The sequence below is a fragment of the Thalassophryne amazonica genome, chromosome 15, assembly GCF_902500255.1.
Source record: "Thalassophryne amazonica chromosome 15, fThaAma1.1, whole genome shotgun sequence".
Taxonomy (NCBI): Eukaryota; Metazoa; Chordata; class Actinopteri; order Batrachoidiformes; family Batrachoididae; genus Thalassophryne; species Thalassophryne amazonica.
In genome coordinates, this window is record NC_047117.1 from 68,783,674 (window position 1) to 68,801,434 (window position 17,761).

General features: G+C 42.3%; 1 protein-coding gene across 20 annotated transcripts in view; it reads right to left on the minus strand.

Moving 5' to 3' along the window:
* The window catches only part of LOC117527150 (receptor-type tyrosine-protein phosphatase delta-like), a 527,875-nt gene that overhangs the window by 330,606 nt on the left and 179,508 nt on the right, over positions 1-17,761 (minus strand). For all 20 annotated transcript variants that reach the window (XM_034189362.1, XM_034189358.1, XM_034189350.1 and 17 more), the window contains exons 4-5: positions 10,627-10,702; positions 7,934-7,978 (exon numbers count right to left, since the gene is read on the minus strand). The gene's annotated coding sequence lies outside the window, so the exon portion shown is untranslated. The remainder of the gene's footprint in view (positions 1-7,933; positions 7,979-10,626; positions 10,703-17,761) is intronic.

Here is a 17,761-nt window from a genome sequence, read left to right on the forward strand (position 1 = left end):
GTCTAGTGGTTAAAGCGTTGGGTTTGAGACCAGAGGATCCTCAGTTCAAATCCCAGCCTGACCAAAAAAATCACTTAGGGCCCTTGGGCAAGGTCCTTAATCCCCTAGTTGCTCCCGGTGTATAGTGAGCACCTTGTATGGCAGCACCCTCACATCGGGGTGAATGTGAGGCATTATTGTAAGGCGCTTTGAACATCTGACGCAAATGGAAAAGCGCTATATAAATGCCATTTACCATTTATTTCTCGATAGCTTTTACATAATATATGACAACGTGGTTATATTTACACACAAATGAAACAGAGTTTGCAGCTAGCTAGACCAGCGACTGAGTCATAGTGCCGCTCTGCTCTGATTGGATGTCACCCCCGGCCCTCAAAAAAACAACAAAAAAGGAACAGAATGAAAAAAAAGTGACTTTTTAACTTCTTAAAATACCTCTTAAAATTGGTCAAGGTTAGCCATCTTTATGTTGAGCACAGACAGACGGACAGATGGACACAAAGTCTTCATAACACCTAACAGCCATATTTGATGGCATTGGGCAATAAAAAACTGCGTTATGAAAATGTGACTCATTTCATGACAAGTGCATGAAAAAAAAAGCGTCTGGGCTGCACTCTTCATGGAAGAGATACTTATCATCTGAGTCTCCCTAAGTGACCTCATTTCAGCAGTAGCCATGGCCCTTCGAAGAGATCTAGTACCAAAGAAAGCCAGTCATTGCCTTAGGTCAATGGACAGCATCCAAGTCTCACAACCATACAATAAAACAGGAAGCACTGGGACCCTAAAGACTTCGACCTTTGGCCTCCTACAAAGATCAGCATTGCCAAACACCTGTGTCTAGCAATTTCATGACTCAAAAACCTCTTTCCAGATGTCTCCCAAACTCAAAGGCCAAGGACCTAGAGGCATGAATGTCACTGCTAAGGTAATGTTTTGCTAAGTGGAACACTGTTGCTGCATATAGATTCGTCACTGATGTTATAGTTCAGTCAAGTCTGGGAGCATGCGCCGATGCTGCACTTTACCGCATCCACAACACCACAGAACTGCCTTGAGCCCTGGATTGGAACCACCCAGGCTGACAACCCTAACCCTAACCCATTCCTACATCTCTAAAATATCTGCGTTTACTTTCAGTTGAATGGGAAAGTGTGTCAAACATATGATTGGTACTGTACATACACACATAAGCAGTCTTTGGTTATTAACAACAAAAAAAGGAGGAAAGAGAAGCAAAGAGAGCTCTGAGCAAGTAGCATTGCAACCCAGCCACAGAGAGAGTGCTGCCAGGAGAGGTGTTGAATAAAACCAAAACCAACCACAGAAAGTACATAAAGGTGGGGCCAATTTTGGCATATCTCCTATGGACATTAAATTAGCTGTGGCCCAGTAATGGAGACCGAGTGCAACAGACGTGTAACTGTTGAGCCTCTGTAGAAAGACGGCGATTTCTTCAGTTCTATTCAGTCCCTTGGAAATATTGGTGAGATCAGTGTTTTCACTTATATTTTTATTTGTCATTCCACCCCAAAGCTACAACCCTTTGCTGACTGACCTTTACTGAAGAGTTCCTTCATATATTTGATCCAACAAGGCTGAAAAAGAGCAAGAACAATATTTGCCATCCAACAGGCAATATTTTTGAAAACAAAGTTCCACTTAATAAAGGAGACGTTCTGTTTTGCTGCCTCGTTACCTTGTCCTTGATACAAGCACAGAGAAGTTCTCCAATTTTGGTATCTGTCCAACTGACAGGTAGTTCAAAGTGTTGTATTCAATTTGAGTATCACAAAAATACCATTTATTCTAGACTCAGATATATGTAGACTTGAACTGAGATGATGGAAATATATATTTCTTTTATCAATTCCTGTCTTCACAGAAACATTACTTGACATATCTACTAGCCTGATTGCAATGTCAAATTGTATCATAAGAAGGAGGCTTAAAGCCTGTTGTTTTCCTCGGCCTGCCTGAAGAAAGTATTTGTGGATCATAAAGTTGAGAACACCATCCACCTATATGAACATTTGCAATGATACCTCCAAGGCCATTGGGCTCCCATTAACCAAACCTGACACGTGGGCAATACCAGCGGGGACACAATATCAGGGACCTGATTTGCATATCAATTCAGCCACAGGGTCGATCAGTCGGGGCAAGTCTGGGACAATTTGCTAGTGCCATGCATTACTGCACCCACCACACTAAGGGCCCGCCTTGGATCGTGGATTGCAACTACCCAGACAGACGACTGGATCATCCCCACCTCTGCCACAGCCAGGTGAAACATGATTGTCCCCTTGGCCTTCTGCAGCCACTGGTATCCTCAACACTGAGGCACCTCCATGCTGGATCATGCCCCAAACAATGCTCCACATTGCCACAATAGTTGTATCTGACATTCCCTCAGAATACCTATGATACTCCTTATCTTAGTCTTCCAAAGTAACCATTCGTTTGGTACAAAGTCATTCAAGCTGTACCCAAGGATCCTCCAAAGAGTCCTAGTACCAAAGACATTGAGCCTTCATCTTAGGTCCCTGGTTACTTACCAAGTGTCACAACCATATGGTAATAGAGAAGCTTGAATCTTCGACTGGACTGGGTTGCTTGACGTGAGGACATTTTGCTTCAAATCGTAGAAGCTTCCTCAGCTAAAATTCTTGCTGTGGTAGTCTGACTTCTGTCTTGACTCTTGTAGAGAAGAATAAATCAGAAGCCAACAAAAGCTGGAGTTTTTAATCTAACCAGACCCCTCCTACCCAGAGGCCGACTGCTACAGGCTAGTGACTAAACAATAGGTCTAATTAGCACCTATTGTGCTCTAGTTAGCACCCTCCTAATGACAGGGCAGCTGTCCCTCCTAATGATGGGACGGAAGCCTCTCCTGATGGCTCCCTTGACGACTCTCCTGATGACGTGAATGACTCATTACCATGAACAAAAGACTGAAACTGCTTTGACCTGAGTATCCCATTGTAAACAGGGGACAAAGCGTGTCTGAGACCCTCTCCCCGGTTAAGGCTGGGTTTCAACTGTTTTACAAAGAATGCTTCCTTGACACCTCTCTCAAACCATTTCTTCTCTCTGGCTAAGATTTTAACTTCCTTGTCCTCAAACGTGTGGTTAGTGTCTTTCAGGTGGAGATGAACTGCAGACTGAGGTCCACTGGCGACCTCTCTGCGGTGCTGGTATAGCCTTTTGTGTAAAGGTTGCTTAGTCTCACCTATGTAGTGTTCATTACAGTTTTCCTGACATCTGATAGAATACACTACATTTCTCTGTTTGTAACTAGGGATCCTGTCCTTAGGGTGAACTAATTTCTGTCTCAAGGTGTTAACCGGTTTAAAGTAAACTGGGATTTTGTGCTGTCTGAAGATCCTCTGTAGTTTTTCCCCTACTCCTGCTAAATAAGGGAGAGACACTCCACTTCTTCTTGTCTCCGTCTCCTGTCTATCTGGTCTCTTTGTTTTTTGGGACTTCTGCACTTTGTCCAGGGACCATCGTGGGTACCCACCTACTGTGAGGGCTTTCCGTACAAGTTGTTGTTCTTTAGCCCTTCCCTCTGCAGTTGTGGGCACCTGTAGGGCTCTGTCTTGAAGAGTCCTGATGACCCAGAGCTTGTGTTCAAGGGGGTGGTTTGAGCCAAAGAGCAGATATTGGTCAGTGTGAGTGGGTTTTCTGTAAACCCCTGTCTGGGGCTGCCTGTTCTCTCCAATCGTAACATCACAGTCCAAGAAGGCTAAATGGTTGTTTCTGGCATCCTCACATGTGAACTTGGTATTGGAATCCACCAAGTTGATGTGTTCTGTAAAGTCCTCGACCTCCTGTTGCTTGATTTTAACCCATGTCTCAGACATATCTGAACCAGTGACTGGGAGAGATGCCCGTGAAAAATGTCAAGGCTGTCTTCTCCACTTGCTCCATGTACAGATTGGCCACAATGGGGGATACCGGAGACTCCATCGCACAACCATGGATCTGCCTGCAGTAATTCCCCCTAAACAGGAAATACGTGGTGTTAAGACAGATCTCCAAGAGTTGGCAGATGTGGTCTGGTGTGAGTTTGGTCCTTTCAAGTAGAGACACATCCTCCAGCAGTCTCTGCCTCACAGCTGAGATGGCCTCAGCGGTGGGGATGCAGGTGAACAACGATGTCACATCAAATGACACCATAGTTTCATCTGCCTCCAGCTGCAGGTCCTTGATCTCCACATGGTGGTCTGAGTTACCCACTAGAGGAGCCAAAATCCACTTGAGGTGCTTGGCCAAATTGTATGTGATGGAATCTGTGCTACATACAATAGGTCTGAATGGCACGTCCTGTTTGTGGATTTTGGGCAGTCCATAGATGCATGGAGTGGCGTCCCCCGGTGTAACAACAAATTAGAGCTATTGTTTAGTCACTAGCCTGTAGCAGTCGGCCCCTTGGTAGGAGGGGTCTGGTTAGGTTAAAAACTCCAGCTTTTGTTGGCTTCTGATTTATTCTTCTCTACAAGAGTCAAGACAGAAGTCAGACTACCAGAGCAAGAATTTTAGCTGAGGAAGCTTCTGCGATTTGAAGCGAAACGTCCTCACGTCAAGCAACCCAGTCCAGTCGAAGATTCAAGCTTCTCTACTATGGAAACCACCTGGACAACTGAGAGCCTACAAAGAAACCATATGGTAACATGGGAAGCACCCAGACCCTAAAGACATAGACCTTTGTTCTCCTGCAAGCCAGTGAGTACAAAATAATACTTTGATGTCAAGAGACAATATTATTTGTGCTAGCAAAAATAAATAAATAAATAAAAATAAATAAATAAATAAAAATAAGAAAAGTGTGACTGCAGAAAGTAGAACTGCACTCATGAAACGTGACTGTGACCATTGCTGAAACAAACAAACAGCTTTCATCTGGCTCAGAGTATAGCTCGAGTGGAGGTCACTCATTTCTGGCCTAGAGTGGAGCTCTGCTCTGTAGCCAGATGCATTTACAAAATTTTAACACAACCTACAACTGAGTCCAAGTCACCCACTGGGAACCAGTTGACCTTTATCTTGGCTTTATTCAGAGCTGGCAGGGGGATTTTGTGGCAATTCAGCCCATTGGCGGTTGTCGAGAAGCAACACACCCCCTCTGCTTTTTGTTTCAGGTCGGAGAGCAGGTCTGGGATTTTCCCAGCTATTGAGGGGGGCCAGTGGAGGAGTCCGCTATCGGCACGTAGGTCATCTCGGTTTCTGATGGGCTATCTGCCCCTGCAGCTGAGGATGTCGCCATCTCAGAGGAGTCGGTTCCTGCCTTGGCTGTTGTCAGGATCCTGAAGGTGCCGGTGCCAGCAGCTGATGAAGTTGGGACCTTGGGTGAGTCACCGGTCACTGAGCCCAGGGGCATCTGTACTCCTCTGGAGCTGTCTGCACCGGGGTTGGATGATGTCAGCTGTGTGGAGGAGCAAGCCAGAGGGAATCCCACTGACGTCAGCTGTGCAGAGAAGCCAACCAGTGGGAATCCCAATGATGTCAGTGCACCTGTGGACAAAGCAGACACCCTCTGGCTGTGGACCCCTGGGAGCCAGGTGGCCACCCTGCTGTTTCTGCTCTGGACTCCTGTGAGCCAAGTGGCCACCCGGGTATCACAGTAGTGGACTCCTGGAGGGCAGTCGAACCACCCATGAGACTCTGAAGCAGACCTCTGTGGGCCATCCAGCCGTCCACCTCCCTCAACGGTGAGCGTCGGTGGGCTGTCTGGCCCCGCACCACCTTCGACAGAGACCTCCTGTGGGCCGTCTGGCTGCACTTCTGCTTCTGCAGAAAACTGCATTTGGCATGAGGACCACCCTCCTGCTGCCATGTTGGATGCTCCTCAGCTGCACGATGCTCCACCTGACGCTGCCGTGGTTTCCTGTTGGCCACCTGGGTGGCCCCCTGACTTGTCCAGACCTCCTGGCAGCTGCATCATCAGCCTCATGACGTCATCTGGGCAACCCTGGGTAGCTGCCGGATCTGGTTGTTCATGTGACCGGCCTGGCTGCATAAACTTGAACTTCAGCGAGCCATTGGGCCGTGATTTGTGTGATTTTTGGTCGCAATTATCTTTGTGGTAGTCTGAGGGTGTTTGGGGGCGTTTACTTGTATGTGGTTTCTTGTTTGTGTCTTGTGGATGAGTGTGTGTCTCTGTCATCTCCCTGTATCCTGTGTGTGTGGGGGTGTGTTGTGTACGTGCCCTCCATTCTTCTGTGTCTTGGGATGTGGGTGCCAATTGACCTCCCATGCCTGGCATGTGGGTGCTTGTGTGGTCTCTGTCCCTCCTTTTTGGCTTGTGGATGTGCGCTGCCTCCCACTCTGTGTTGTGTTTGTTCAGTCCCGTAAGTGTGGTTATGTATTCGGTCTTAGTTGAACTGACCACAGGCTACAACTTACTGCTGTGGCAAGAAGTTGAACACTTTGCTGGGACTCCTTATCCAGCAGTCTAGATGGTGTGAGGAATACAGGCAATGCAAGCCTCGCCCGGGAGCCAATAAGTTGAATAATGGGTTACAGAGCCAAGACTCAAACCACAGTACTCAGGAACCCATCGCCAATGAACGTAAGCACTCAGGAACCGTCCAGAGCAAAGTTAGAATCTAATGGGCCAAAGGCAACCAACAAGCAACCTGGTCCTAACTTGACCAAGTTCTATCAGTGGCACTCCTCTGTCATTTAAAAGGCCCAACTTCCAAGCAGCTAAGCTCATTCTGCAAAATCGTACATGAGGTATGCCTTGAGAAGTCTGGTGACGGGGTAACTAGGGGAAGTAGTGAAATCAAGAAAAGACCCAACAGAAAGTCAAAATATGCCTCCTACAGAGAAGACAGAGATCCTTGAAATGGCAGCTCAAAGAAGTACCAGTGTATGAACGGGCAGGCATTCAAAATATGCTTGATGACATCAAAAAGCAGATTTTCATTCTCTCGTGAACTGAAAACTAGCATAAATTGCGAAAAAAGAAGAAAAAGACGAGAGAGGCATTTTATACGAACCCTATGCTTTTGCCAAGAAACTCTTCACAGGGGCAAAAAGTGGAACCCTAGATGTACCCCAGCAGGAGCTGCAGCCCCACCTAGGAAAGTATACATGGACCCCTGAAAAATTCATCACTCCCCAACATGGAGGGCATCCCATGGCTGACCAAGCTGGGTGTTCCATTTGACATGCTCTGTTTCCAGTCAAAAGCTTATTTACACATACACGCACACCATCCTGCAGATGCCGTTAAAACATAAATATTGTTTATGATTGACTGATTGATAGAGGGGCTTTATCGAACATGTACAAATTGTACGTAAGACAATAGGATTTTAATAATGAATTAAACAACTGCAAATTACAAAGAAAATAATGCTCATACAGTAATACATACGAGTACGAATACGAGTAATACTTGTACAGTAATTTAGCATTGCGTTATATTTTATTTTAAACACCTGATCCATCATAGGAAGATCTCTGCATCTCTTGGCATTTGTGTTCCTCTAACTGCTTGTTCGAGTAAGTTATCTTGATCAGATTCCCAATTACAAAGATGAGTGTCTCTCCAGTGCTGTGCAAATACACAAACATTCACATAAACCCACACAGGCCAGAGGCAGCAGCCACTTCATTTCCTAATCCATCCCCTCTCCTCAGCAACCCCCGTATCCCACTCAGGCCTCCCCAACACTCAAGCCTCAGTTGCTATGGCAACCTCATACAAGGCTACGGACAGCCAGAAGGCTAATCATGCCCTTGCAAACATCTGTCAGAAGTAAGACACACTGATGCACCCCCGGGCACTCAGACACAGATGTGCACACATCTTTACACATATGCACTCATGCATCTTTGCACGGGCATATACACCGAAGCGTGGTTGCAAGCATAAACTTCCACGGAAATTTGAAATTAAACTCAAGTTTCTTACCTTTGCTCATGGTGCATACTGGAAGTTTAAAGTTCAGAGTGGGAGCTGAAAATGAAAAGTTAAAGAATTGTCAGTTCAGTTTGCGCAATTTATCTGCAAAACAAAGAAACAATGATTGCATATGGGCATCATTATTTGTTTGAAGTGAGCTAATCATGTCTTCCTATAGGATGATGTCTGCTGGTTTGCTGCCACCTGTAGGCGGCAAATGGTACTCCAGCAGCAGAGCATCTATATACACTCGAATCACACTTAATTAAACTGTCAAAAACACAATGAAACCAAGTTTCTTTTTGCAGGAGAAGCTCAACTACCGTGCCTGTCACGCACACTCGAAAATCAATCCCCTCTGTAGCAGCTGTCCTTTAGCGCACCATATGTGCACCTCCCAGTGAAGCGCTCAACTCTTCTCAGTGTGCTCTCTCTGCAACATCTGATGCTTCTTTCAAACGGTTTGATGGTTTCTCTTGTTTTATGAAGCTTGCACACTAACTCTACCTCAGACGGGAAAGTGGCGGCTCACAGTCAGCCGTGCACGGCCTTTGCATCTTTTATAACAAAGTGAAAAAAGACTGATGAGGGAATGCTTTATATTTAGAATGGTGACGCCATGCAAACTTGAACGCTAACATGAGAGGAAAGCTCAGTGACGCGTTGGGGAGCTGCATACTCAATAATGCATCAGAGGCAGTGTTTTAAAAACAGCTGGGGAGCAGCGCTCTGTCTGTCCCTTTGCACTGCGTTCTTCCCATCCGTCCGCTGTGATGGCGGCGGATTCGCTACTCCGATGGGGAGCTGATATTTGCTTAAACTTTTATCCTCTCTACAGCATCCTCATGTCTCAGAAGATGATTCTCTTTGCTCTTCTTCTGTCGTTCTTTCTCAGTGAATGTGTCGTAGCTTTTAAGCACAATAAACCGGGTAAAGAATGTTGAATTTAGCGTCAAATGACTCTCAACAAACAAAACTGTGTCTTGGCTGCTTTTTGTCACTATAAGTTGAAAAACTACTATTCAGTGGAACAATTTTGCTGACCTTTTACGAAGGTAGAGCAAGGGTCTTTTCATTAATAGACCTGGGTTTGACCCCCAGTCACGATACCCGTCTGTGTTCTTGGACAAGACAGTTTATCTGCATTGTTCCAGTGCACCCAGCTGTAAATGGGTGATTCAATTTCAATTTATTTTCATTTACATAGTGACAAATCGCAACAAAGCTGCCTCAAGGCGCTTCACACAAGTAAGGTCTAACCTTATCAACCCTTAGAGCAAGCACACAGGCGACAGTGGTAAGGAAAAACTCCCTATGATGATATTAAGGAAGAAACCTCAAGCAGAACAGAGTTTAATTGGAGAAGTAACCTGCATCTTCCTGGCATCCTGTGCAGCAGGAGTGGTAGACTCTCAGTAAGTTCTTAGGGGTCTCAGTAATTTAAGTCCAACATCTGCTCTCTGGACCCTCAGTTGCTACTGAGATGGTAAATGGACTGCATTTATATCACGCTTTTCCATCTATATCAGAAGCTTAAATCGCTTTGCATTGATGCCTCACATTCATTCATTCATAAAAACATGTCAGGGTGCTGCCATGCAAGGCGCTCGCTACACGCCAAGAGCAACTTGGGGTTTAAGGACCTTGCCCAAAGGCCCTTACTGATTTTCTGGCCAGATGGGGGTTTGAACAGAGGATCCCAAGCCCACTGCTTAACCACTAAGATACACTAAGGACCATTTCATTGCGGTCAAAAGTCAAAACAGACATTTGCAGTAATTTCCAGGAAAAAGATTCAGTTGTATCAAATGGAAACTTGGGGTCGCTGATTAATTTAAGGCCAAGATGTTCTTTCTAGCCTCACTGAGTGCTGAGATACAGTGAGGAGACCATTAAATGGCAGTCAAAGGTCAGAACTAGTTTAGAAAGTCTGATTAATTTAAGGTTAAGACATCATTTTGTTCATTTTTATTTTGAGAAAAGGTCAAAATTGGTGTTGAAGGTCACTTTCATTTGGCACATGGGGGTAATTTCATTGGGGTCAAAAATCAAAATAAGTATTTTCATGAAAAATATATTCAACTGGATCAAATAGAAATGGGGTACTGTTAATAATTTCAGGTCAAAATATCCTCTCTAGCTTCAGTGATTACTGGGTTACAATGATGAGCCATTTCATCGGGGTCAAAGTAAAACAGGGATTTACAGTCGGTTTTATTTTAAAAAAAAATTCAATAAGCCAAATTCAACCTGTACTTTAAGGCCATCCTTGGCTCTTGCGCCAAAGTGTTTAGTGAGAGCTGAGTCGAGCCTGACTTTTGTTGTTTTTCACCTGTTATCATGGTAATGTTTTAGTTTCTAACAAAATTCTCCATTAGAGCCCATTGAAATGTGTGTCAACTTACAAACAAACCTACGACTGCACCACCAGCAGATTCGCAGACATGGTACAATACCCATGAACACATGCATTGGTGGGGAGGACGGGCACAATGTGTAATTTTTAAAATTCTGATTTTCAATTTATCCATTAAAAAAAGAGGGGAAAAAAGTCCTATGGTGATGCAGCTGGTGAAATACCAGGGTCAGTATGCAGCTCTTGTAATCACAGATAAATCTGTACTGGAACAAATTGGATTCTGACAGTAAGTGAAAGGCCTCCATGTGAACGTTCTGCAAGTTTGAAGATAATCATTACATACCTTTTTCAGTACACAGGTGCACCGAGCTGCTTCATGCTTGAGCAATGAAAGAATAAGAAATCTCCTCAGAATTCTCCTGGGGAAAAAAGGGGAAGCGGGGAAAGGAAAAAATAGGAAAGGGATTAGGAATAGAGCCTTAGCCTTTCTGAAGTCAGTTCTCTTAAATCCAATTCTGGCTTTCAGCTGATGTGCTTGTGTTTGTGTGCGCTTGTACGTGCATGTGCAATGGTGTGTGGATGCATATGTGCATAATCGTTTGTGGCAGAATACTGAGAATGAAGCTTCTGGTGCACACCCAGAGTCGAACTGTTCCGAAAGCAGCTCGGGTCAAACGGACAGTCTGTGCTCAACTCCTACACTGAAGGCCTTTAAAGGTTTTGGATGGTTATGAGGGGATGAGGGTTTGGAAAGCTGACGTGGAAAAACCTGCCTCAGTATGATAAATGCTTACTTTAACAGATCAAAAGGGTCACATTCAGACATGTGAGAATCACCACGTGTCTACTGAAGGCCAGTGAAACAAAAATGTGTCAGAGTTTACACAATAAGACAATGATTTTCAAAAAAAAAGCAGATTAATGTACCAATTTCATCACGATCATATCTTAGCAATCGATGATGGATGGTCTGAAGGCTCAGTCATGCTTCACGTTCATACTAAAATCTATGCATGCATTTAAATTAATGTAACCGTCAATGCCCGCATACTTTCACACGTCCTTTACTTTTGCATGGATGTGACGCATTACATCCACTAGAGGGTACTGTTGCTGCAGAGACTGAAAAGTTTCCAACATCAAACATGGCAGTGTTCAAAGACATCCTAATATTGTATTTACGGCAAAACAGTCAAAATCATAGGCAGCTGTGTTGATGGAGGTGGTCTGTCTGGCCAAAACAGTACCAGTGAAGCAGGATACACCCTAGATAGGACAGTACCAGTCAAACTGTCAATACAATATATATATATATATATATATATATATATATACTTTAGCCTTTTGACTTGTACTGTATATATACAAAATTTCGGCCCTGCAGCAGACTGGTATACTATCTAGGGTAGGGATGTCCCGATCCAATCACGTGATCGGAAATCGGACTTGATCACGTGGTTTCAGACTTGATCAAGATCGGATGTTGCATCCCAATCAGGAATCCGATATAGATTTTATCCTCATTATTTTGATCAGCGCTGTTTCAAGCTCATTACTGCAGATTAATGGGCCTTTCACGCATCTGAAGCGTCAGAGGCGTCAAGAATCGGTCTAAAAAGCATTATTTTCAATGAGACGCATTGCTTTTTAGAGGCGTCAGAAGCATCGCGTCAAAAGCTGAACTAAAGTGACACTTCTGACGGGAGTGTGCATTGCCGCTTGTCGGCAGGCTGACACGGTCAAAGTTCAACCCAATCTTTTTTTGTTTTTGTTTTTATTGAACAAAAGAAAAAAAACATAAGTTCAACTTTCAAGACTCTGAGCTATGAGGTACAGTAGTGTTCAGAATAATAGTAGTGCTATGTGACTAAAAAGATTAATCCAGGTTTTGAGTATATTTCTTATTGTTACCTGGGAAACAAGGTACCAGTAGATTCAGTAGATTCTCACAAATCCAACAAGACCAAGCATTCATGATATGCACACTCTTAAGGCTATGAAATTGGGCTATTAGTAAAAAAAAAAAAAAGTAGAAAAGGGGGTGTTCACGATAATAGTAGCATCTACTGTTGATGCTACAAACTCAAAACTATTATGTTCAAACTGCTTTTTTAGCAATCCTGTGAATCACTAAACTAGTATTTAGTTGTATAACCACAGTTTTTCATGATTTCTTCACATCTGCAAGGCATTAATTTTGTTGGTTTGGAACCAAGAGTTTGCTTGTTTACTAGTGTGCTTGGGGTCATTGTCTTGTTGAAACACCCATTTCAAGGGCATGTCCTCTTCAGCATAAGGCAACATGACCTCTTCAAGTATTTTGACATATCCAAACTGATCCATGATACCTGGTATGCGATATATAGGCCCAACACCATAGTAGGAGAAACATGCCCATATCATGATGCTTGCACCACCATGCTTCACTGTCTTCACTGTCAACTGTGGCAAAAAAAAAAAAAATAAAAAATTGACAAACTCACTGACTGAATGCCACACTACTATTATTGTGAACACCCCCTTTTCTACTTTTTTTTTTACTAATAGCCCAATTTCATAGCCTTAAGAGTGTGCATATCATGAATGCTTGGTCTTGTTGGATTTGTGAGAATCTACTGAATCTACTGGTACCTTGTTTCCCATGTAACAATAAGAAGTATACTCAAAACCTGGATTAGTCTTTTTAATCACATAGCACTACTAATATTCTGAACACTACTGTAGCTTCACGCTGTCCAATAGGAATGATGCATCGGGCCAAAACACGGAAGACTAGTGGCAGAAACCACTGATCTGTACAAAACAGAAACGTGTCACAGGACTGCTCATTTATAGAGCAGTTTTCTGAAGAAAAATCCTTGCAAATGTTTTTTTGTTGTTTGTTACCTCAAAATTTCTGATTACTGTTAAAAATTTTTTAGAACACTTGTAATTAAAATAGCTAAATCAATAAATGGTTCTTTAGAAACCTTTCATCTGTAAATTAAAACCACCTGTTTTTTTCCAGATTAGATAATTTCTTGGTTAACATAAGGAACCTTGGACATTTATTTTTAGACAAATAAAATAACATGGAATCTTGTACATTTTTTAAGTTTGGTAGATTATTACTTGATTGTTCAAGCTACCTCAAGGAGAATTACACTGTTTAAGTGCTAAATAATAAAATAAGGTGATTAAAATGAAAATATTATATATTTAGTATTTGTTCATTGTTCATTTAGTTTTTTAAAGTATTGGATAGGGACTCGGTATCGGCAGATACTCAAAATCAGATGACTCGGAATCGGATCGGGGCCAAAAAAACCTGATCAGGACATCCCTAATCTAGCGTGTACCCTGCCTCATGCCCTATGACTGCTGAGATAGGCTCCAGCCCTCCCATGACCCTTAGTTGGAATAAGCGGGTATAGAAAATGGATAGATGGATGTATATACAAGATTTTGTCACTGCCCTGCCTTGGAACTTGCATGTTGCCCAACGTAAACAGCTCACAGAAACATGATGGTAAAGCCCCTTCACTAAATAAATGGGCCTGCGCTTCACAAGCACAAGCAAAATTGATGAGCAATGTTTTTTTGGCAACTTTTATGTTTGAACACTAACTGCGATTGATGAATTCACACACTGCCACCTTTATTCTTCTCTGATGCCACTGTGCGGGCTCCGTGGTAGATGGAGTGTGTTTGTAGCCGCACCGCTGAGACAGATGTGCTGTCTAAAAGCTAGCTCTCCGTGACAATAAATGCGCAACTTTCTCTAATTGGTCCTGAGCTCATCCAGCTTGCTCTCCAAAGTGACGTGTGACCTGCACAAATCTGTACAATCTTTGGTGCAGATGGCTTCTTTGATGGATGTGACAACTAACTAAAAAGAGATTAAAACCATAAGAAACCATTGAGGAAATCTGTGGACCCCAAGTGTGCTGAGTACAGTTTGAATTTGTCAGTTAACAACTTGTGCAGGTGGATTTAAAACAATCTCTCTCTGTCTCTCTCTCTCTCTCTCTCTCTCTCTCTCTCTCTCTTTTTTTTTTTAAACATCGCTACCTGAAAAATAATTCCATCTACCACTCCTATCCTTGGACAAGATGCTTCATCTAAATTGTCTGAATTCACTCAACTGGAAATGGGCACCAGTGTTGGCAGGGGAAGTAACCCATGACAGACTGGCATTCAGTCCAGAGAGATATGTAGAGTCTTATCCTGTTCATACGATGGTATGCGGGTATAAGAAGCAGCCCAATGGGCCTTAGGGTCTCCATAGGACTACTGTAGCTGTATGCAGAGCAGGTGGTTGAGACCGGGTTTGATTCCAGGTGTATCTGTTCAAGACTATGTATCTGTTTGTGTCCTTGGATTAAATACACGGTGTCCCAAAAACAGTGCCACAAAATCATTTGACTCCAATGGCTAATCTGAAATCAGTTTTTTTTTTTTTGTCAGGCATCAAGATATATGTGAGGAATTTCTTCTGATGTAGTTTGAGACTGATCCAATGAGGATGCCGCTTACAATCGAGCAAAAAGGGAAAGTGGTGCAATTCTGCTTTGAGACTAAATCAATGGTGCAAACCAACAACAATATCAATATCAGTTAGAAAAGCTCCAGACAGAATATGGATGATTGTAAAGAACTTTCAAACTGATAGAACTGTTGACAATGTTAACAAAGGGAGATCTGGCTGAACCAGAGGAGCGGTGCACTTATTGAGCACATCTTGTGAATGTCAAAACTCTGACAAACTGAGGTGAATTTAGAAATGAACACCAGAGATAAAATTCCCTGAGATATGCTTCAAGATGACAAATGACAGATATCAGTATCCAAAAGTGTATAGATTTTATACACCTTTATTTTTGTGGCACTTTTTTGGGACATCCTATACTTCATCTGCATTGTCCCAGTCCACCCTGCTCTAAATGGGTTCTGACCATGGCTAGAGAGGAAACTATGATGGACAAGTGTCTCGTCCAACTGGACTCACAGACTCTCATCTGCTTCCAGCAACAGTATCCGCAGATAACCACTGGTCTTATGGGTGTTGTGGCCTGGACAGGATTTACTCTACTTTATTATATCTGTATGAAATTGTGTAGTCTTTGGTGCAGATGATTACTTTGATGGATATGACAGTCGTGCAAAAAAAAAAAAAAAAAAAAAAAAAAAAGAAAAAAGTGAATTCAACGTGCACTGATCAGGGTTTGAATCAGTCAACGGAAAGTTGTGGGATGGGTACACGTCTTTTTTTTTTTTGTTACCCTGAAATTGTAACTTGAAAAGTCATTCCATCACACTTGGAAATCTAAACAAACAAAATTAATAATGATGTTATTTCAAACAGGTTATGTCAACAGGTGATTGTAATCATGATTTGGTAGAAAAGCAATATCCAAAAAAGCATGACTCTTTGTGGAGCAGAGATGGGCAGAGGATCTCAGATTTGTAAACACGTTCTCACGTGTTTACAAATCTGAGATCCTTGACTCAATAATCTGAAATTATTGAAATGTTAAAAAAACTATGTTCCTCAAAGAAAGAATGAAAGGGATTTGGCCATTTTTCTAACTCTACATGTATAATATCATTGAATAATTCACGGAATCTGGAGGAATTTCAGTGCATAAAGAGCAAAGGTGCAAGACTAAACTGAGCACCCATGATCTGTATTCCCTGGGTGTTAGTACGTCAAGAATGATTATTCATCAATAGCTGATATAAACACATGAGCAATCATTAGTTTTGGAAATTTGTCAAGCACTACAATACAGAGTTATATTCACAAATATGACTTAAAACTTTACTGTGCAAAAAAGAAGCCTTATGTTAACCTTGTTGACTTCTCTGGGCATGGAGACATCTGGGTCGGTCCATCTTACAGTGGAAACGTGCACTGTAGTCAGATGAGTCAGTATTCCAGATCTTTTTTGAAAGAAATGGATACAGTGTGTTTCAGAACAAAGACAATTTGAAAAGCCACGATCTATCATGGTATGGGGGTTAGGGTTAGCGCAACCTGGTCTCACTGCAAGCCGTGATTCAGCAGCACGAAATACACATTAATCTATTGGTTCGTGATATGGTGACGAAAAGCGCCTTATTTTCATCACGGCAGCACAAATTCATTTTAATTCATTCTGTCATGGCTGCACGAAATTAAAAGGGGGGGGGTTATGGTTAGGGTGGGGAGAAAGAGTAAGATTAGGTTATGGTTAAGGTTAGGGTCGGGGGTAGGAGTAGGGTTAGGAAAGGTGAATTAAAAAAACGAAAATTTGATTCATTTCGTCACGGGAGCACAAAAAAAAAAACAAAAAAAAAAAACGTGAGACTGAACTGGTCAGTGTCCTTGGCAAAGGGAATTTACACTTTTGTAATGCAGCTTTAATGCAGAAATGTACATTTGAGATTTTTGAGCAACATATGCTGCCTTCAAGACAGCATATTTTTCTGGGATGTCAATGCATTTTTCAACAAGACATTGTAAAATTACATTCTGCACACATTACAAAGACATGGCTGCGAAAGTGGAGAGTATGAGTACTAGACCTGACCTTTCCCCAATAGAGAATGTGTGGAGAATTTTGTAACAAAAAATAAAGTGATGACAACCCCTAACTGTTGCACACCTAGGAATGTGTTTCCAAAAAGAATAGGACAAAAGAACACCTGAAAGGCTTTGTTGTTTGGTTTCCTCAATGCCAGAAATGTCTTAAGTGTTGAGAAGGAATAAAACATCACAAAATAGCAAATGCTTTAGCTTCCCACATTTTTGTGAAATGTGTACATTAAAGAAATAAAGTTGACTACACAAAGTATGAAATATCTTGGGCTCATAATGTCTGCAGTGAAACATAAGTCAAAGTAAATGTAAGGATCATTGTATGTTTTTTTATTTGCATTTTCTATATTATCACATTTTTTTGTGATTTGAGATTGCACAATTTCTTGTACAATGGTCTAACCAAATGGCTGCATCACATAGTTTGGACTGCTGACTGTTGACTTCTTCTTGTTAAAAGACGTGTGTGAATGGGGTTATTAAAAGGCCTACCCTTTACTCTTTGTAAATCACGGTTGGACTTCTTTTGGGATTTGGCATGATATAAATCAAACTGATTTAAACTAAATGCAATCAGTGATGAAATGAGAAACTAAAAAAAAAACTTATAAAACCAAAAAAAAAAAAAAAAAAAGAACTTGTAAAACCAAAGCTCAACATGTATGACTAATTAAAGATGGTACAATAACTTTTGATTGTTAGATTGTTGCCAATAAATTTCAGGAGTACATCTCAGATATTGCTTCTTCTTTGGTGCAGAAGTTACCAAACTGCACAGGAAAATGCAATACTGATCACATTAGACAGTTTTACCAACAACGTGGTGTTGTGCCCGAGGGATTTGTGCTGAGCGGAGTTACCACAGATAAGGTGCTGGAGTTACTGTCTTCCTTAATCTCAGGTAAGGCTACTGGATTGG